The sequence below is a fragment of the Electrophorus electricus genome, unplaced genomic scaffold (genome assembly GCF_041902795.1).
Source record: "Electrophorus electricus isolate QZ-2024a unplaced genomic scaffold, ASM4190279v1 Scaffold49, whole genome shotgun sequence".
Taxonomy (NCBI): domain Eukaryota; kingdom Metazoa; phylum Chordata; class Actinopteri; order Gymnotiformes; family Gymnotidae; genus Electrophorus; species Electrophorus electricus.
This window is the reverse complement of record NW_027658767.1, coordinates 985,552-1,008,810: the sequence shown is the minus strand read 5'-3', so window position 1 is coordinate 1,008,810 and position 23,259 is coordinate 985,552.

The following is a 23,259-nucleotide window of genomic DNA, read 5'->3' as shown; positions in this document are numbered from 1 at the left end:
GCTTTCGGGGGGTTTGGGTGGGTTGCCTTATCCGCCCCTTTAACAGAGTAGTCACAATTCAAATTTCCCTTGTTCCATTGTTTACAAGACATTATACATGTGGTTTATTTATAGTGCACGGAGTAATATGCAGCAAGTCTGGTCTGTCTGCTTTGGAAGAGAAACATTTGGCCAAAAGAGCAAAACACAGCCAGGAGGATGATTGGTAAGAGCACATCATAATATGCACCTTAAAGCTGTGCTCTACAGCTAGGTCCTGTTCCATGACTGCATATATAAATTTACTACTGACATTGCCATTTATATCTGGCCATTTACAGTGCACTCTTGCTCAGTGCAGCACTTGAAGCTGATTTTCCATTATGTTCAAGAGATGTTTGACCCGGTCAGGGTGACACACTTTAGTGAGGGCAGCAGTATCCTAGAGGACACTACAGACAGTGACGGAGACATTTCAGAGCGCGAGGTGAGAGGTTGAGTTTTTTGTTACTCTCTACGACATACTTTTCATGCCAGGTACTATTGTCCAGTTCAGCCCAATTTAATTTACTGCCTTGTATTATCATATATAAATTGCTGAACATCTTATCACTCAGTTTCAAACATCCCCTCAGCTGTTTTAAGCCATTTCGGTTATTCAGTACTGCTAAATGGATGTGGTGGGAAAATGAGAGCACATCAAACACAGACAGCTTTATGCATTGAGTAGTAAAGAGTAAAAGTTTATTGAGTTCTGTCCCCTGTATAACAGAGTAAAAGCACTGACGCGCAGTACGGTCCCCCTCCCCTTATACAGAGAACAGAAGAAAGAGAAAAAAAAGAAAAACGACTCCTACAGAGTATCGGCTAATTCATGTTTTGGTTAGCCTGAGCGCTGAAGGCTTCTTCTATCTCTATGGTTAGAATGGTATGTGAGCAGCTGGTGTACCTGACTCACATGCTTATCTGCAGACTGTTATGCTGTGACTATAGAAACATAAAGCAAAGTAAAATAAAGCAAAGTAAATTTCCACAACATTTCCCCCCTTTATTTTATATCACACATTATCACACTTTTATTCAGCAAATAGCACTACGATGTCTTCATGTGGATCACCAGCACCGCCCATCTTGGGGAGCAGAATGTCTTCAAAGAGCTGGGGTTGGTCATTGGCATGGCCGCTGAGCGCTGGCATGGTGAACACACTAGAAAGACGTCTGACACGCAATGACAAAAAAGGAGGTAAACACAGAAGAAGAAGAAAAAGAAGAAGAATGAGTAGCAGAATGGGCAACGCTACAGCCGCTACTGGAACTGTAGGCTGCGGAGTGAAGGCAGATCACATAAGATTCATATAATCAGTAATATTAGCGCTGAGATCTGGAATGTAAAAACAGCAGGAAGTGTTAATCATTTTGCACACTCCTCCTTCCTTCATTTAATACCATTCTATGTTGAAGCACTGCTGCCCTTATCACTTGTTGTTCTATCTTTAAGGCACCTATTGCTGCTAAGGTGTCATTAACTACTTGCAGTAACTGATAAGCTAAGCCATTGATCTTTTGCAGGGCTGCTACTGTGCCACCGCCCAGGAAAAGGGACCAACCAATGGTTTCACCGAGAGTGGTCCATGGGTCCCTCAGAATTCTACCACAATAGTCTGTGCTGGTTATGTCTCTCCTCACCCTGTGCTGCTTGGCATGGGGAAGTGTATACACCTGCGTCCTTGGGCGCACTACAGCTGGATAACAACAACCAGTCCAGTTCTGTGGCAATTCACCATAGGCCACCGAACCACCGACCCACATTACATTCCAATACCCCTGCAGGGTTGTCATGGAGCAATTCCACAGGGAACTGCTATTGGAGTCACTGCAAGTGCCATTGCTGTGCACCTGCACATAATCGATGCATCTGGACCAGACTTCCGGCACCTGCTGCTTCATCTGCTATACAAATATCTCACCCTTACTAGCTGCCACATGCAGCATCATTTTCGGTGGTGCGGGGTTAGTGGGACTGGGACAGTTTGAGGTCTGGTTAATAACCTGGCACATAGAGATTGTCATATTCACTTCTCCTACATCTGCGTTTTTCAGAGGGATTACAGTCCTTGGAACACTGGTGTGCTGGCACACCAGGTACTCTTGCTCGATATGTTGGGCATGCACAATGGCTGACATACACGCTGTATTTTGTTGGCATTTAGCTGCTAATCATTCTGCTTCAGTGGCGTTGGGACCCTGAAATGGTAACAAGTCTTCTCATAAGTCATGGGATTCTTCATCCATATTAATATTCAGTCTATGTTCTGACTGTGTTAGCTGTGTCTGATTTTCTCTACCGTCTCTTGACGGTTCCGAGTGTCGAAAGGGTAGGCCTTGCCGTTAACACCCTACTCAACACAGTTCCGACCTAGTCTGTTTGGGTGCTGCTGCTTGGAGTTGGGGCTGGTGTCGGAGCCTTCTTACGGTGTGTGTGATGTACCCAGGTTCCTCGTCCTTCTCTTTTGACAGCAGTGTGGGTTGTTAACAGGAGGTTCTAGTTGTCTCCACCTGGTGCCTTCAGTGGCGGGAGCCCCTGACTGAATTTCCCGTAATGTGGCCTGCGGGGTAGCAGCGGTTTCCTGTATTGCTTGCACAGCGGTTTTAGTTGCAGCTGCCTTTGCTACTCTATCTGCAAAATTATTCCCCTTGCTGATTTGGTCTTCTGTAGTCCTGTGAGCTGCACACTTAACAACTGCAATTGTCTTTGGCAGCAAAATGGCTTCTAGCAAGATGGTGATGTCTAATATATTTACCCGAGCTTGTCAGGAATTGCCTATGTTTCCATATGGCTCCAAAATCATTAACAGTTTTGTCTGCAGCTAGTTTGCATGCTTCCATCAGTGCTACTAGTTCAGCAGCCTGCGCTGAATAGGAGGATGGTAATACTTCTGTTTTAAGTATTTCATGATCTGTTACTACCGCGTATGCTTCCCTATTGACCCCTGTGTCGTCCCTGCATGCTGACCCATCCACATAGAGGCATAGGTCTGGGTTACTTATGGCTTCTTCAAAGAGATCAACCCGCGGTATATATACTTCAGCTAAGACTGCTGTGCAGTCTTGTGGATCTCCATCCTCCTCCGTAGGAAGGAGTGTAGCTGGGTTCAGTGTTATACACCTTTTGACAGTTATATTAGGCATATCTAAGAGGGTGGTGTGGTATCTCAGCTACCACTGGGCTGATAAATGTGACACTCTTTGGTCCTGCAGTATTCGGTGTAATGCGTGTGGGACTAAAACAGTAAGAGGGGAGTATGCCACTATGGTTTAGGTAGCGAAATTATGGCTTGTGGTCGGTTTTGAGACAGCTTGTGTGTATTTCCCCCTTTAATGATATGCCCCAAGAACGTCACTTCCTCCTTACAATTCTGTAATTTTGCTCTACTAGGTCAGTTACATGTATGTTACATCTGAAATATTTCCATGAGCTTTTATGCAACATACTAAACAAAGGTTAGGAACAGGCTAAGTCAAATCAGGCTAACTCTCAGCAGGTCAAAAGTACGTTAACGTTTACACAAAGGACTTATATACGCAAACAATAACAACACAATGAAGGGCAGCCGTGAAACACAAGGGAGCATGGCCACACGGATGAACACACACACACACACACACACACAAGCAAACACACACGGGGAGACCTTTGGGGGGGGGGGCATACCGTGACAAGAATATGTTCACACATGGTCGCTCGCTCGCTCTCTCTCTCTCTCTCTCCCTCCCCATCCTTTCAGCCTTTGGGTTTCAATAATACCCCCAGGGCAGACAGAGCCACTATTCAAGCAATGTAATATTCTGTAATATTCTACTCTGGCTCCTCCTACCTCTGCAATGACATCCTCAGCTTTTATTTCAGTGGGTGGCGTGTGATGTCATCATGCAGCCGCATCAATTAAGCGATTATGATGTAGTCAAAGAACAGATTTTTCAAGTGAACAATTTCTGTGACCCATTTTTAGACTTCAGATCACAGATAACGGGTACACTAAATTTATTATGGGTCAGTGCGGTAGTTACAATTGCAATCCAAGACGCAAGGAACATGTTCCTACTGAGAAATATGAAAAGGAAAAGCACGGGATATTTGGTAAATATGGGAAAAAGAAAAACGAAAAACCACGAGCCCAGATCCCTGCCAGAATAGAGGATGACTTCTTGGATGAACTGTGTGTGTGTGTGTGTTTGTCTGAGAGAGAGAGATCTACGTAGAAGTGTTCTAAGTATCTATACAACGCTAATAAGACATTTTCTGTTACTTTTTAAACAGATACTAGAACAAAGAATTTAATCAAGAAGGACTTCTCTACTGAGAGAACTCAATCAGCCATAGTAAGTAAAGTAGAACCAAGACAAATGATTTAAAGCCATACTGTGGCAATGGACAAAACCCACAAAAAATGGAAAAACAGCTATGGTGAACAGTGATGCTAATTGAATGCTTGTACTTAAGTACACTGAAATATCTCTGAATATAAATTACAAATGCATTTCAACAAATGTTCGAGAAATTAATTAAAAACACTAATGTAAATGTATTTAGAATATATTTAGGACACATACATTTAGCATATGCAATCTTTGTCAGTTACAGGAAAAAAAAATACTGTTGGTGGGTTTTTTGTTTGTTTGTTTTACATTCTCCTTACTATAGAATTAACAGTCGACTGTTCGGTGACTTTGCATGCTGAGTTGTAACACTGATTATTAGTATAATTGTGGCAAGAATCAAAATCAACACTAGCTAAAATGACTGAATGCATTGGAATTTATTATTCCAATAGTACAATTTGAATGGGTCTACGGTACCTTAGTGTGTCAGGTCCTGTTATTTCTGCTGAACATTTGATGTTTGGGGGCACATTTTTACATCATTAGGCCTGCAGGCTATGTGATTACGGCTATGCGATAAAAATTGTATTTGTTTCCTTTCCAGTCCAATACAAATTATAAATTACAAATGTATCAAAATGTAATTAAAGTCATATTTCAATTAAATGTATTTAAATACTGTTCAACAATATTTCTACTCATATGTACAGGTGGAACCTAAAGATATGAATGTCAGTGAGAGGGATAAATGCATTGAGGACCTGGAAGCCGTGTTTGCTAAAGTGAGAAAGTCTGCAGTGGAGCAGAGCAATCCTAACGCTTGTTTTCCATAAATTCTCACAATGCTATGAACTATACATTTCAAGTAGATGAAATTAAATATTGCTTAACACTGTTTCTCTTCATAGTTGGAGGTGAAATTGAATTCTTTTATAAAGATGGAATATGGTTCCTGTCAACATGATATGGGCCAACTGATTGAGGAGATGGAATCCACAGTTGCTAGAGTGAGAAAGTCTGCAATGGAGCAGAGCAATCCTAACACTTGTTTTCCATAAATACTAACAATGCAATTAAATATGCATTTCAAGTAGATGTAATTAAATATTGCTCAACACGGTATTTGTGTCTGCAGGCGGCCAAACTGTTAGGATTAGAAGCCGTACTTGCTCGGGAGGATATGGCTGCATAACCTCTGATGACAGCAATAAAGAGCATTAAAAATACTCTGACATTTTTCAGTCTAATCCCTGCCTATGTTGTCTGCAACACAGTCAATTATACCATGGATAGTAATTATATCTTTTTTTTTTTTTGTCTCACAAACATTCTGAATGTAACATTTCCTACAACTTTAAAAATACAATCACCATACTTGGCACCCACACTATTTTTTCCCTTCATGTCCACTTACATCTATGTGACTTAACAATCACAATTCATTTTTAGACAACCAATTTCCAACCTCTATATATATATCGCTCGGAATTCAACAGACACCTGACTCAAGTATTTTTATTTTAATTTCCTCCATGTTGTTTATAATAGGCCTACAGTAAGAAATCCTTTTAAAGGTGATCGCCATTTCTACCACTGTATACTGTTGAAGCATACAAGTTTTTATTCAGTGAGAGATATGTCATTTATGGGGATTAGGTACAGCGTGTTTTGTTCAGGACATTCACGACGATATATGTTCTAAATGGGATTGTAAAATAACTAGCTAGCTAGCCATGTATTTAGACAGAACCTGAATTGTGTTACATGGGGATTTTTATCCTATGTTTTTAAGGCTGCATTATGTACAGCCTAGCATAAATAAATACGCAAGAATGCAGAGCACAAATAGTCCATAGTTTATTTTCCCTTCTATATAAGCCCGCAGGTTCATAGGTGACTAGCTTTTATAATGTCATGTGTAATTTGAGCATAATGGTGGAAACTTCAAAGAACAATATGGAAAAAAAGGAGGGTTGTTTACATAATTGCCCTTGAAAAAGTTTATAAGAATTAAACTCTTGTGTACCCCTCAGACATTCTCCAGAGGGTCCCTCAAAAGCATGTTTATATTTAAGTTGCAATAAAGGACAGGACCAGCTATTCTCTTCAACTAATTCTGATATCAAGTGGAAACAAGTTGTCAGGTTCTGGTCCGCACCCAACCAGGAACGCACACACAGACACGTACACACATATCCGCACAAATCACCTACCACGACCACTGCTCGGTTCACAATCACACACTTATCAACCATCACGTTCACCTGCTTCTAATTAACTCTCTCCCTATTTAAACCCCTCATGTACCATCCTCCAGTGTTTCCCATTTAGCATACTGTGGACTAAAGCTGAGCCTGTCTTCATGAGCTTCCCCACATCTGTGTTTTTAAAACTTTTTGGCAGTGCTTTGTGTGACTAATATCCTGCCTTTTTATCCCTCACCCATGTCTTGCTCAGGTGTCAATATGTCACATAACTAAATTAGTGTTCTATTATTTTCTTAGTTTGTACAAGAAGTACAAATATGTAGCTATCTAACATTTATAATGTGTATTGTTTCTTATTTTGTTAACATTAAAATGTAAAACCAAGTGAACTCCATAGATGTCATGAGGGACAGCCTCACAAGAAAGGAGGCCTGGTGCATGGCATGCAGTGGTGCCTATCATGCGAACACAGAGAGAGACAGAGACAAGGTAGCAGACAACAACCAAACGTGTTCAACTGCTGTCAGGTCTTTCTCAGTAAACTTCAGAGAATGAAGTACAGGGCAAGCACTTGAACATGCGCATGTTCTTCCCTGGATACAGACACTTTGCCTCAAAGACAGTTGCCTCACAGGTTTGTTCCAAAATGACTTCCCTTGTCCCTTATTCCCTTATGCAACAGGAATTGAAAAGAAAGGTGTGAGCAAGTATACCCTCCACTGACAAGCTCCTGTTGTTTAAGTGTGAATGGATTCTGTGACTTGAACAAGTCTGCTCCTTCTCTCATCCAATATAGAAATTGCTCACCGAACTACAATGAGTGAACAAGGTCTAATGAACTTGCTGTGAGAATGATCTCAGTAATTAACTCAAAAAGGATAGGCTCAGAAGTGATTTTTTTTTTTTTTAAGTAGGAAGGATTTTGATATTTCAAGCTTGCCAGCAGAACTAGCTAGCCTAACCTGGGATGGCAGCCAATGCACAGCATCACAGCTGGGGGAAACGGATGTGAAATGTCAGTTTAATCGGCAAGGCTCAAGGCAACAGGGTCCTGTCCCTTGACTTAGGTTGATCTAGAGGTATTTCAAGAAACTTCTCAAGCGCACTTTAGTGGCAAAGAACAATATTTTCACTTGAACAGGGACCACAGATTAAAAGTCTGATGCTCTACTGACTGAGCTATTCAGGAGAGAAGCAATATCAGAAACATTACAAGTGCAATGTACATGTATGCAAAGAAAATTCATGTGTATCGCATTAAGATGTCAATCTGCCTATGGAACATAACACCTCTTACGAGGCTCGATTTTTGCTCTCAAGCTGCGATGGTTTTGTCATGTTGTCTAAGAGAAGAGGCTTTGGTCGGTGGAGTGAGTCTTTGATAACTAAGATTGTAACTAAGATTGAAACTGCTCACCGCACTACATCGAGTACACAAGGTGTAATGAACTTGCTATGAGAATGATCTCAGTAAGTAACTCAAAAAGGATAGACTCATCATGATGCATTAGCTAACAATCGGCACTCATACACAAGTGTGAATGTTCAACATTCATTCAAGCATGTCGAGGTCACAGTCTGTAGTGTGTACAAAAGGAATCTAAAGGAAAGGTTTGAGCAAGTGCTATAGAGCAAGAGATATAACTTTAGACTCCATTTGTAACATTAGAAAAAAGATGTACATACAGTCCATTTGTTTAAAATGTTCTTTGATGTGAAGGTCATATTATTTTGCCCCCACTTACGCAGAACTTGATTGTTGGAAGAATACAACAGGGGAACTTTCAGTTGTACTTCACATGACTGACACTGTGTAGACTTTAACTAATGTACAGTTGTGTAGCTTTAGAGTTGTGTACAATTGGAGCAAGTGACCTAAGCAACATGTATTGCATACACAGTTTGCCTTAACAAACCTATCACTTCATCATGGTCAGAAAATGTGTTATAGATACATGTAATGCTTCAGCATTGCTACTAGTTCTAATACACTCAAACTAGTGCACCAGAGTGGGTGATGGTAATGGTACTGTTAGAAGCAAATCTATATGACTGGGGTTGGGCTTCCACACACTGTCCCTTTCTCCCAATTCACAGAGCGGAAACGACTCGTTTTCAGCCTGTTTTTTTTTTTTTTTTACACAACCAATTTCCAACCTCTATAGATATCGCTTGGAATTCAACAGGCACCTGTTGCTACTGCACCTTTAAGACGGATGTAAGATAAATGAGCTCCTTTATGATTGGCTGCCCTGTATTGTGCTTCATTCAAAAGGTACTCAGAGCTGAAATGCCTGAGAAAGGCAATTTAAGTGGGTGTGCTAAACCTCTATAGGCTGAATAGGCAGAGATAGGTCAATAAAGTGTTCTTGTGACATTAGAAATACAAATTTCAAAAGGGGCATTTTTGGCAGCTTAACTGACATAGTTAAGAATTTTAACATTTAAAATATATATATTAAAAGGAGAATGTTACTTATTTCACTCTGACTGTAAAACAGTGCATATTTTGTTAAATGGGATTTCCATCCCATGTTTTTTAAGGCTGCCTTATGTATAAATAAATATGCAAGAATGCAGAGCATGAATAGGTCAGTCTTCAATTCTGTATCACACACCTACCCTTGATAACACTGTGGTAACTGGAAAAAAAACAACCCTTTTTACTCAGTTGTCACTACTTCCAATAGACTTCACGCTAATCTCATAGAAGTCCGCCCCTTTCCGTGTCCTCCGGAAACTGCACTTCCGTTGTGTTGTCACAGGATTTGTTCCTGAAGTTGTATGCGTTTTCTAAATTTGCACCGCATTTCTAAAGTGTGTTACCACTTTGATGAATATGCTTTGTGTATTTGCAGCACGATGGGTTTTCCAGGACACCGTAATTTATGCATGTTTAATTCCATCTTTTATTCACGTACTAAGCCCAACTCTATAGGCTAATATTTATAAAACCGAGATAACCATAGAAACATCTTCATCTGTGCTTGATACTTTCACGGAAAAACGGAACTGCTGCTTGTCAAGCTTGTTTCATCAGGTTTTATATCATCGTCATGACGTGTTTGAATTGATCCCAGGCATATGCAGTCCTCATCAAAATCCATGCATGTCCTAGGCTGTGAGTAAGGTATGTTCTCTCTCTGGTCACAGTTGGCAAATAAATTATGCATATAGATTGTGGGGAAAACACTTTAGCACGTGTTCTCCAAAGAAGTGTCTTAATATGAGCTATCTAGCTAGTTCCAATGTCAACTGTAATCATAACACTGGGTTTCTCTCTGTGCTCAGGTGTCTTATTCGCATGCCAGTAACATGTTAGCGATATTGCAGTAGTGTGAATTTTTATGTTGCCCGTGATGAAAGGTGACAGGAAATAAAAATCCAAACATTTTTTTTGTTCAGGTCTTTTTAACGGTCATAACCGACACATATTTATCTAACAAAAAAATCAGGTTCCTCTAAATGTGTGGAAGAACTGTTGTGTATATTTTTGTTTCCAGTGGCCTGAGTACCTAAAATATGTCATCATTTTAGGAAGCAGGAAAGCAGGGCTGCTTACAAACATGACATTAGTATATTATTTTTGGGATATTTTCATTTATGATTTTCCCCTTTTTGTTGTTTGTTTGCTTTTTTACTTTCATTTTTTGTAGGGACTGTGATATATATTTTGTTATTTGAATGCATAATATAGCTTTGGGGCTCCCACAGACACTTGTGTATATAAACATATTAGGGGAGATTTTTTCATTGATTTGTATATGTTTGTGAAGGAATGCACATAGTTCTCATGTTTGACCCACTTTAAAGATATTTTTTGACTTGTATCAGAAAGGAATACAAGCATTTATTCATATCAACATTTTCCTTGCAGAGTCATTTCAAAGATGATGCAACAGAATAGTTTTGCTTATCTATTCTGTACTTTGTTTATTGACAGGTAATTCCACCCTCAACTTTTTAGGGTGCCTCCCCATAATTGCTCAGCTCTTCTGTGTAATAAAAGCAGGATTGGTTTGTATATCACATTGGTGTAGGTCGTTTTCACCTGTTATATAAAGAACATTCTAATGGCTTTGGGGAAGACGAACCAAATTAGTCCTTTATAATTGTAATTATATATTACTTTGCTTCATTAGAAGTTTGTGATTATTCCTGTTATTCATCAAGTTAGGTACCGTGATTTACTGGGGTAGGTCAAATTAAAAGATAATTGACTGCTTATATTAGGTAAGCAAAGTTTTTTATGTCATAGTTTTCACTTACTATGATTGGGACAATACATCTTTTACATGAGGATGGATTTTATCAAAGCTTATATGGATCTGTATGCCATGCATAGGACGCTTATGCTTTATTTAGTTCACTAAATACAAGCAGTTCATTTTTGTTTTAAATGTTGATGTTCCACCTGCTCCATCAGACCCTCTGCTTTGACACTATGTCCACCTGGTGTACATCAGTAAGCACAGCCTATAACAAGGTATGTCTTAGCCACTTGTAATCTTCTAAGCATTAAATTAAGTAAATTACATGCGACATTTTGAAGATTTTGATTTTTTGGCCTGCTACCACCACACCGCCTCATCGGGAACTGTTACACTTTATTTTTTATTTATTTTTATTTATAACTTAAAAATAATCACCTGGAATGTAAACCTAGCCGAGGTCCACAACGAGGTGCAATTTGTAAAAGGACGTTTTTTTTCTCTCAGAGTTAGAAATCTGAAGAAATAAATATATGAATTTATTACCCCCCATCAGTGGACCTTTAGAGCTTTATTATTCAAAATAAGACAGACAGATGAACAGACAAACGCAAAATGTATATATAATATTTTTAAGTATTCGCCATCTGCACCATTACAGGAATGATGTGTGTGTGTGTGTGTGTGTGTGTGTGTGTGTGTGTGTGTGTGTGTGTGTGTGTGTGTGTGTGTGTGTGTGTGTGTGTGTGTGTGTGTATGTATGTATGTATGTATATATCTATGTATATGGTTATGTGTTTGTACATGTATGTTGGATTGTATATGTACACGTATTAGAATGTGATATTTATCGTTTATGGATTGGCTCTGTATGGATTTTATCAAAGGTGTCCAGTCTAGATTATTGGTTCTGTTATTGATTAATTCTGAGAATTATTCTATTGATATATATACTCTATCAATAGATTTTTCTATTGGGTGACACTAATATTATTTTTTGTTTTCCAGTTCATGAGTATGTTTTTTTGTTTGTTGTTTTTTTGCAAGAATATTTTTATTATATCAATATAATAATGTTATACATAGTATCCTGTCATATTGGTTGATGATATGTCTCCTAGGAGACATAAAGATGGTGTTGGATGGATATGGTTATTTAAAGCATGGGATATGTTGGTGATGCACTATATTGGACTGTTTGCACTTGTGTAGCATGTTGTCTGTTGCACTGTTGTTTTTATGTTGCACCATGGCCCTGGAGGAACGTTGTCTCGTTTTTGTTGTGTACTTGTATATATAGCTGAAATGACAATAAAACCACTTGAACTTGAACTCGAACTTGATGACGACTTGCCAAAATTGCTTGATAGGTGTGCTCTGCCACGTGGCGTGAATGTAATCGTCAACTGTGATTTGAGTAAAGTATGTACAGATTGCTGAGCTTGTGAAACCAATTTTAAACATCCAATGTGTAGTATAATGTACTCTGTATTATTTTGTACTGAATGCATTGTAGGTCAGTGTTGCTGTCATGTGGTAATTATTGTTACACATTTTAATCCAAACTGCAGCGTCATGGGCTAGTAATAAATGTTCCTCCTATTGTCTCAATGGGAGAGTAACTGTGAGATTTGATTTCACTATTATTTTGTATATCTTAGATAATAGGTTTTTTGTATTAAGAATGTTTGTTTATAAATTCTGATATGGATGTAGGTATCGGAATTGATTTTTGAACACATAGGTGATCTTAGCTGATGGTATTGTAGGAACTGGGGGCTTTCTATAGCATATTTTGGGGCTAGTTGTGGGCGTGACATGAAACAAGTCTTAGGATAAATATGTTTAAGGTTTGTAATGCTTTTTTCTGTCCAAGATGTAAAGTTTAATATTTTTGTTCATGGTAAAGCCTGGATTGTTCCAAATGGGAGAATGAATAGTTCGTGTGAGTGTGGAGTTTGATATCTTGTGGAATTTCCACCAAACTGTTAGTGTCATGGCCACCTTCAAACTGTTGAAACATGGATATTTTTGAATATGAGTCTGGGCACATTTGAAACACCTGCCGCAAACATTACTGACATTATATCTTGTTTATGTAATTGGCTGTGCTTCTCTAGCCACAAGTACTTTTTGATTTATTTATTTTTTAATTTGGTAATTTTATATATAACAGCAACAAATGACATCTTAAGTTTTATGACAAAATGTGCAAACAAGCTGGTCTGAGAGGTGTGTAGCGGGATATGACTCAGTGCATCTCTGGTGCTGCTTTTGATGAGTACAGTTTCATAAGTGTGTCTGTCCAGCAGCGCAAAGAGGAGATACAGCTTCTTCTCCCGGAGGTTTCCGATAAATATGTAGATATGTTAGTATGTAATAGAAAGACAGCTCTCCATCCTCATAGTCTAGGTACATGCCCGCATTCCTGGGCAATTGTGTCAGGGGCAGAGGGGTCTCAGGCTTGGTGCAGGTGTACGACTTCTGGGTGCTCCTCCAGAGCACCCAGAAACCCTCACAGTGGGTTTCTCAACTTGCTCAGACTCAAATCTCAATATCGGCATCCGAACCGTCTTAGAGAGAAATAAAAAACACAACTCATTTGATTAAATTGTTCCAGTATAAATATGGTTATCAAACATGCTTTTAAAAATATACTTCCATGGAGATGGTGCCCTACAGGGTAGTGTTGGAACAGTGTGTACAGGCTTAGTGTCATGTTGTGGCCCCGCCCCCTCCTCAAACATCTTGGTGTGTGTGTGTTCGTCTGTGTTGCCACACCCTCTCGTGCCGTTCGCCTGTTCTCTGTTATGTGTAATCGGCTTGGGTGTATATATGTCTCGTGTGTCATAGTACGTGTGTTGGTGTTTGAGATGTGCATAGTATTTGAGCTTTGTTGTATGTTTTGCATGTTTGCAAAAATAAAAGTGCGTTTCATCGTGCCTCGTCCCCGCATCCTGCTTATCCTCGCAACGTCACAACTAGACCACTTTAGATGTAACTTAGAACCTCCAGTGACCTCTGTATGTGTTTCTTTAGTTGTATGAGCTCCACTGGAGGACTCTGAATAGTTGACAATGGAAGAGGGGTATATCAGATTCACCCCTTCTGCCTCGGTGTGACAGATTAACACACTGCATTAACGTTTAGAAATAAAAACATATGGTAAACACAGTCTAGAAAATATTACCTAGTAACAATTCATTCAGTATATGAACTGTTTTCTGTGTCCTTATGTCTATAAATTAAAAGTAATAAAACATTTAAATGATAAATAAATTACAATGAATGTATAAATGTTCACAAATAAGAAACTACATTGGTCTGCACTTTTCTCCACAGATTCAAGGAACTCATGAAAGTTGGAAGCTATAAAAACACATAATACAGAATTATAGACTGACTGATGTTTGAGCAGAAAGATCACTGTGATGTTCTCATATCTAAAGCACTCAAAGCATTGATGTTATGTAAATGAACTGTGATCTGATTGGTTTAAGGAAATAGATTCACCTACTTTGAAGTTCAAGTTTTTATCAAAAGGTTAGAACTGGTTGACTATACTTTGTCTGTCCTGCAACAGGAAATTTAAACATTTATATCCAAAGTATTACGCGATAGAAATCAATTCAAGACTACCCGTTATTGACCGCTAGATAGGGAAAGATACGAAGAAATAAATGAGTCCAGCTCCTCCTGCCCGACTTTACGGTGAGACTCTGCTTTTACGTCATTAAAACGCTAAAGAAAAAAGGCCGCCATATTTGTAGTTCCACAACGTGAAAAGGCGTCATTTTGTATGCCGATGTATGAATAAACACCGTGCCATGCCTTGAAGACGACGAAATTGCAATTTATTTAGCTAGCCATAAGAATAAGAATAGCTGTTTAATTTACATAATCACAAATATATTGCATGTACATACATCTACATTTCAGTCGATCAAAATGTTTCACGTATTTATAACCGCAACTTTGTTACAGTAGTCATATCAGAGATTTACCAATATAAAACGGAACAGGTGTCGTGTTCTGTAATAGAACATTTTAACATTTATATCCATATTACACATAACCAAGGTGTAATATAACCATATGTACTGAACAGACATGAACAGCCTGTGTATTGTGAAAATACATGTATGTGTCTTCTACAACAATTACTGTGCCGTGCACACTTTAAGTTTGGCATGAAGTGTTTGCTTTTTCCAAAGCAAGTAATATTAAATTATTCTCATAGAATAAATTTCACAAAGACATGGACATGTTTTTTTGTATTTAATTTATTTAATGCGAATCGTATGTAGGTTACCACTGCTAAGCTTCACCACTGTCAAGATAAGACCTAGAAAAGACGCAGAAATTTATTTTAATAACAGCTTCTGCTGATTTATTCAATAACTGTATGACACCGTTTGAGTGTACGTACCGACTGAAAACAAACTCAAATTATTAGAGACACTCTTACTGCGTCTCCACATTGAAACATATCAGTTAGTTAGCTAGGCTGGCTAACTAGCTTAGCTTTATTAGCTAGCTAAGCTAATGGCGAAGAGGATTACGTTAAAGACCCCCGGTCTACAGTTGTGCACATAAAGGAAAATTAATGAATAGCATGGTAATACACGCATTTATTGGAACAGTTATGTAGCTAATATGCATTTGTAGTATGTGCGCCTGGCGTAGAAATGAGTCTTTGTTAGCCCATTAAGGCTATCTTAGCTAGGCTAGTTCGAGCAAGCTAAGTGCTGGTTGCTATGACAACGGGCTTGGTGTATTTTGCGAGCTTGTCGGCTACATAAGATAAGTGTTTATTGCTTTACTGCTGCGGTGAACTGTTATTATTGTAACACTCTGCTAATGCCAGATGTGTAGAATAACTCACTAGTGATGTTTACTTCGAGACTTTGGCAGTTTTAAGATGGCTAGAAAGCGAATGAGCCAGCTAGCTGTCCAAGCTAACATGCAACCTTCTGTACATCCCGGGTACTCCCAGCCCTTATCAGGACCCCACAGTTCCCTTTGAGAACTCCCTGGTATCACGATCATAACTTTGGACAACCAGTTGTCATTCTCAACTCATGTTTCAGATTTCCCCTTTGTAACATACGAAGGATTCAGCCCCTTCTCTCGCAGGAAGCTTACCCGGGTGCTTGTGCGGTCTCTTATGATCTTAAAGCTGAACTACTGCAACTTACTACTTGCTGGTCTATTACTACTCTAGTACTTATTGTTTATTGCACTTATCAATGTTTAAGGTAGACCTTATGTATTTCGTACTTCTTGTTAGGAACTGGTTCAAAGTGACAAGTCCTTCAGGTTCAATCTCCTCCAAGTTACCCTCTGCCCTCCGTCCTCTGTAGCCGGATCCGGGGAAGTCAAGAGATACTGACAACAAGGTAGTGAATCAAGAGAGTTCCACTTTATTGAGGAAAGCACAGAGTATAAATGTGTCCTATATCTACTATCTAAATCTACAGGATGATGGAGAAAAGTGAGGCATGTTCTAAGGGTCTACGTAGAAAGGAAAGGGACAAGGTTATTAAAGATTAGATGTTCTCTGCATGAACGAGCCACGAGCTGTTCCCTTGTCCGCCATTAGCCACTCCTGTGCTTAAAGAGAGACGGAGAGAGAGAAAGGGAGGGGTAAAGGAGACAAGAAGAGGGAGCGGATGACCTAGGGCGACCAGCTTGTGGTCAAGCCGCCATGTCATGGCTGATAGGCAGAGACCTTGCGTTGGGTGCCTGAATAGAGAAAGGCTCCAGTATCTAACACTTCTAGGCATCAGCAGTAATCCCTGTATTTCTACAGTATTCTAGATCATTGCTATATTGGACTCTAACCTATTGGACTGGCTAGGATGTATTCTATGAATAAATAACAAAGCACTTTTGTAAGTCGCTCTGGATAAGAGTGTCTGCTAAATGCAGTAAATGTAAATGTCCAAGGAAAGCCGACACTAGCAGGCAAACCGAGCATTGCACAGGCCATATTTGAAATTCCCACAATGCTTTTCTCACCGAGCGTATGTCCGGGCAATAACGTCAGTTGGTCCTACCAGACAATTATCACCATGACGAGAGTCTTTCATATCAATAAATTCTGACAACACTTTGAAAGTGATAAGCAGTGGTTAGCTCGAAAGTTATTCATAAACAAGCACGTTGAAAATTACGAAACAAGAGACTTAGATCAGCTGTTGTCTCTATCAATGGTGTGGGTGACCCATGTGTTCTTAGGATGCAGGTAGGGTCTAACGCCTTCTGTGCTGAGTTGCTGTTTCCATATTTTAAAAATAGAACGCATTGTTAAACGGCATCTGTAATAGTTAAGGAAAGTGCATTATAAGTATAAAGTGTTACAGTAAGTGTTTTGGCCCCTGACTGCCATTAGGACAAGCCAAGACAACCACTCACTACATTAGCTTATCTACTTGTTAAATCAGCCTGAAATTAAGATACAGATAAAAGTGTTGATTTTTGTACTAACATTTTAACAACTTCAGCCAAAGTATTCAGAATGTAAATGTTTGGTCTAGCAGGTATGTCCCACAACTGATGCAGAGAGTGCATGTCATGGCAGAGGGGATTCATGTTGGCAAAATGCCCTCCTACAAATTAGTCTCAAATACTGAAGCAAAAAAGAGGCCAAATTCATCTGATGGAAGTAAGTCTAAAAGGGCTTCTTGATGATGTTACCCTGGTGACTTGCATTCTTTCCAGATGCTCAACAACCACTAAAAGTAGTGCATTGCTAAAAACTTCTACTTGTTGTGCTGGAGGTGTTGAAAATATGGTTTCCTTGTCATTGTCATTCTGATTTTATAAGGTTCTACGTGGGTATCGATAGGAGCTGAAACTGTGCATGTGTTGCCCCTCTGAGGAGATGAGCCAATGAGGAAGATGCCCGTGTTCAAATTTGGCTCTAGACCACGCTTTGAGCTGGTGCACTTTGTCAGCGGTTGAAGTTGCAGCAGCATTGGCGGAGTGGGACGCATTGGTGAGAAGGAGAACGAGAAGGATCTCAGCAGTGAGAAGCTGAACAGCGGCAAGCAGCGGGAGGCCGGAGACAAAGCCTCTCCTCTCCCTTCTCTGACACAAACACAGTCACGTGTTATATACTCACATAATCCAAAATCTAGCATCTTTTATTTGCTGTTAGCTGGCGAAGAGTAATCAGTATAGTCAGATTCCTTTAATGTAAACACTTGGGAAAATTCCTGCCATGATACCACTTTGGACACAGGGAAGATCTGATAGTAAATATTCTGGCAGGGACAGGCCATGACGGCTTAGGAAAGTTTATAATGAAGGTTAATTACACAATTCCATAAAATATAGATTCAGTTAAAATGATCAAACTTTTAAGTCATTCACTTTTATTTTTATGTAGCTAACCCTTTCTTACCAACTTAGTACAATGACAGGAGTTAATCAGAAATGCTCTCATTGGCATTTCTGCTTGAATTGGCTTGACTTGGAAATGGTTGGCTGGAAAATTCCTGCCATGAGATCACTTTGGACACAGGGAAGATCTGATAGTAAATATTATGACAGGGTGAGGTCATGACTGCTTAGAAAAGTTTATAATGAAGGTCATGAAAGGTCAGTTTTGACTAATTGCAAAAAACGCCATGTAAACATTAGAATGGGAAAGTCAAGCGGTCTGAGCGAAGCGAACTGCGAACGAGGCATGGAACAGACTAGCCAGGACCAATATTTTGAAAGGGATCAGAAGAGGATGACATCAAGAATCATTCTGATGATCAAGTGGCGCACGGTCAAGCAAATTGCAGCCAGATACAATGCTGTTGCTCCAACTAACATGTCTGAAGGCACAACATGGGTCCTCTGAAATCAGTAGATGTTTGAACAGAAGGGCTTACCTATGTATTGTGACCAAGTGCATCCCTTCATGCAGCTGCTTAAACTATGGCAGAAGGACACTAAACAAGACAAGAAACCCTGCCGCAAGGGTTGTATAATCACGGATTTGTTCCAGTATCAAGACAGCAAATTTTCAATGTTTCCCTGGCCTTCACATTCCCCAGATCTTAATCCTATAGAACATCCCTGGGTAAAGGTATAACAGGCAGTTTAGAACATGTCAGTCCCTCCATGTAATTTGAGAGAAAATATCCTATGAAGATTGGACCAAAAGGAAAAGCACATTTGGTAAATATGGGAAAAAGAAAAACGAAAAGACGAGCCCAGATCCCTGCCAGAATATTCACGCAGCTTGTGCTATTGTTCACTTGCTGCTGTCGGAAGGGTGTTAAGAGAAGGAACACGACCTCAGAGGATGACTTCTTTAAGGGTAAGTTCTGACCACAGCCACCACTTGGATGAACTGTGTGTGTGTGTGTGTGTGTGTGTGTGTGTGTGTGGGTGTGTGTGTGTGTGTGTGGGTGTGTGTGTGTGTGTGTGTGTGTGTGTCTGAGAGAGAGAGATCTACGTAGAAGTGTTCTAAGTATCTATACAACGCTAATAAGACATTTTCTGTTACTTTTTAAACAGATACTAGAACAAAGTATTTAATGAAGAATTACTTGACTACTGAGGGAACTGAATCAGCCATAGTAAGTAAAGTAGAACCAAGACAAATGATTTAAAGCCAAACTGAGGCAGGGGACAAAAGCCACAAAAAATGGAAAAACAGCTATGGTGAACAGTGATGCTAATTGAATGCTTGTATTTAAGTACACTGAATGTCTCTGAATATAAATTACAAATGCATTTCAACAAATGTTCGAGAAATTAATTAAAAACACTAATGTAAATGTATTTAGAATATATTTAGGACACATACATTTAGCATATGCAATCTTTGTCAGTTACAGGAAAAAATACTGTTGGTGGGTTTTTTGTTTGTTTGTTTTACATTCTCCTTACTATAGAATTAACAGTCGACTGTTCGGTGACTTTGCATGCTGAGTTGTAACACTGATTATTAGTATAATTGTGGCGAGAATCAAAATCAACACTAGCTAAAATGACTGAATGCATTGGAATTTATTATTCCAATAGCACAATTTGAATGGGTCTACGGTACCTTAGTGTGTCAGGTCCTGTTATTTCTGTTGAACATTTGATGCTTGGGGGCACATTTTTACATCATTAGGCTTGCAGGCTATGTGATAACGGCTATGCGATAAAAAATTGTATTTGTTTCCTTTCCAGTCCAATTCAAATTATAAATTACAAATGTATCAAAATGTAATTAAAGTCATATTTCAATTAAATGTATTTAAATACTGTTCAACAATATTTCTACTCATATCTACAGGTGGAACCTAAAGATATGAATTTCAATGAGAGGGATAAATGTATTGAGGACCTGGAAGCCATGTTTGCTAAAGTGAGAAAGTCTGCAGTGGAGCAGAGCAATCCTAACGCTTGTTTTCCATAAATTCTCACAATGCTATGAACTATGCATTTCAAGTAGATGTAATTAAATATTGCTTAACACTGTTTCTCTTCATAGTTGGAGGCGAAACTGAATTCTTTCATAAAGATGCAGTATGATACCTGTGAACATAATATGGGCCAACTGATTGAGGAGATGGAATCCACAGTTGCTAGAGTGAGAAAGTCTGCAATTCAGCAGAGCAATCCTAACACTTGTTTTCCATAAATACTAACAATGCAATTAAATATGCATTTCAAGTAGATGTAATTAAATATTGCTCAACACGGTATTTGTGTCTGCAGGCGGCCAAACTGTTAGGATTCGACGCCATACTTGCTAGGGAGAATATGGCTGCATAACCTCTGACAACAGCAATAAACAGCATTAAAAATACTCTGACATTTTTCAGTCTAATCCCTGCCTATGTTGCCTGCAACACAGTCAATTAAACCATGGATAGTAATTATATCTTATTTTTTTGTCTCACAAACATTCTGAATGTAACATTTCCTACAGCTTTAAAGATACAATCACCATACTTGGCACCCACACTATTTTTTTCCTTGATGTCCACTTACATCTATGTGGCTTAACAATCACAATTCATTTTTACACAATCAATTTCCAACCTCTATATATATCGCTCGGAATTCAACAGACACCTGACTCAAGTATTTTTATTTTAATTTCCTCCATGTTGTTTATAATAGGCCTACAGTAAGAAATCCTTTTAAAGGTGATCGCCATTTCTACCACTGTATACTGTTGAAGCATACAAGTTTTTATTCAGTGTCAGATATGTCATTTTTGGGGATTAGGTACAGCGCATTTTGTTCAGGACATTCGCTGATATATGTTCTAAATGGGATTATAAAATAACTAGCTAGCTAGCCATGCATTTAGACAGAACCTGAATTGTGTTAAATGGGGATTTTTATCCCATGTTTTTTAGGCTGCGATATGTACCGCCTAGTATAAATAAATACGCAAGAATGCAGAGCACGAATAGTCCATAGTTTATTTTCCCTTCTATATAAGCCCGCAGGTTCATAGGTGACTAGCTTTTATAATGTCATGTGTAATTTGAGCATAATGGTGCAAACTTCAAAGAACAATATGGAAAAAAAGGAGGGTTGTTTACATAATTGCCCTTGAAAAAGTTTATAAGAATTAAACTCTTGTGTACCCCTCAGACATTCTCCAGAGGGTCCCTCAAAAGCATGTTTATATTTAAGTTGCAATAAAGGACAGGACCAGCTATTCTCTTCAACTAATTCTGATATCAAGTGGAAACAAGTTGTCAGGTTCTGGTCCGCACCGAACCAGGAACGCAGACACAGACACGTACACACATATCCGCACAAATCACCTACCACGACCACTGCTCGGTTCAAAATCACACACTTATCAACCATCACGATCACCTGCTTCTAATTAACTCTCTCCCTATTTAAACCCCTCATGTACCATCCTCCAGTGTTTCCCATTTAGCATACTGTGGACTAAAGCTGAGCCTGTCTTCATGAGCTTCCCCACATCTGTGTTTTTAAAACTTTTTGGCAATGCTTTGTGTGACTAATATCCTGCCTTTTTATCCCTCACCCATGTCTTGCTCAGGTGTCAATATGTCACATAACTAAATTAGTGTTCTATTATTTTCTTAGTTTGTACAAGAAGTACAAATATGTAGCTATCTAACATTTATAATGTGTATTGTTTCTTATTTTGTTAACATTAAAATGTAAAACCAAGTGAAAACATTTAAATGTAAAAACTGGTTTGACACTGCTTTGGATCTAGTGAAAATACTAGAAGCTGTCAACACCATGACCTGAGCAGTCTGCATTTAACACATAGAGAGAGAGACAGAGACGATGTACGACAACAACCAAAGGTATTCAGATCTTAAGGGAATCCTTTCACTTAGTCTTCAATTATGCACTCCATAGATGTCATGAGGGACAGCCTCACAAGAAAGGAGGCCTGGTGCATGGCATGCAGTGGTGCCTATCATGCGAACACAGAGAGAGACAGAGACAAGGTAGCAGACAACAACCAAACGTGTTCAACTGCTGTCAGGTCTTTCTCAGTAAACTTCAGAGAATGAAGTACAGGGCAAGCACTTGAACATGCACATGTTCTTCCCTGGATACAGACACTTTGCCTCAAAGACAGTTGCCTCACAGGTTTGTTCCAAAATGACTTCCCTTGTCCCTTATTCCCTTATGCAACAGGAATTGAAAAGAAAGGTGTGAGCAAGTATACCCTCCACTGACAAGCTCCTGTTGTTTAAGTGTGAATGGATTCTGTGACTTGAACAAGTCTGCTCCTTCTCTCATCCAATATAGAAATTGCTCACCGAACTACAATGAGTGAACAAGGTCTAATGAACTTGCTGTGAGAATGATCTCAGTAATTAACTCAAAAAGGATAGGCTCAGAAGTGATTTTTTTTTTTTTTAAGTAGGAGGATTTTGATATTTCAAGCTTGCCAGCAGAACTAGCTAGCCTAACCTGGGATGACAGCCAATGCACAGCATCACAGCTGGGGGAAACGGATGTGAAATGTCAGTTTAATCGGCAAGGCTCAAGGCAACAGGGTCCTGTCCCTTGACTTAGGTTGATCTAGAGGTATTTCAAGAAACTTCTCAAGCGCACTTTAGTGGCAAAGAACAATATTTTCACTTGAACAGGGACCTCAGATTAAAAGTCTGATGCTCTACTGACTGAGCTATTCAGGATAGAAGCAATATCAGAAACATTACAAGTGCAATGTCCATGTATGCAAAGAAAATTGAGTTCATGTGTATTGCATTAAGATGTCAATCTGCCTATGGAACATAACACCTCTTACGAGGCTCGATTTTTGCTCTCAAGCTGCGATGGTTTTGTTATGTTGTCTAAGAGAAGAGGCTTTGGTCGGTGGAGTGAGTCTTTGATAACTAAGATTGTAACTAAGATTGAAACTGCTCACCGCACTACATCGAGTACACAAGGTGTAATGAACTTGCTATGAGAATGATCTCAATAAGTAACTCAAAAAGGATAGGCTCATCATGATGCATTAGCTAACA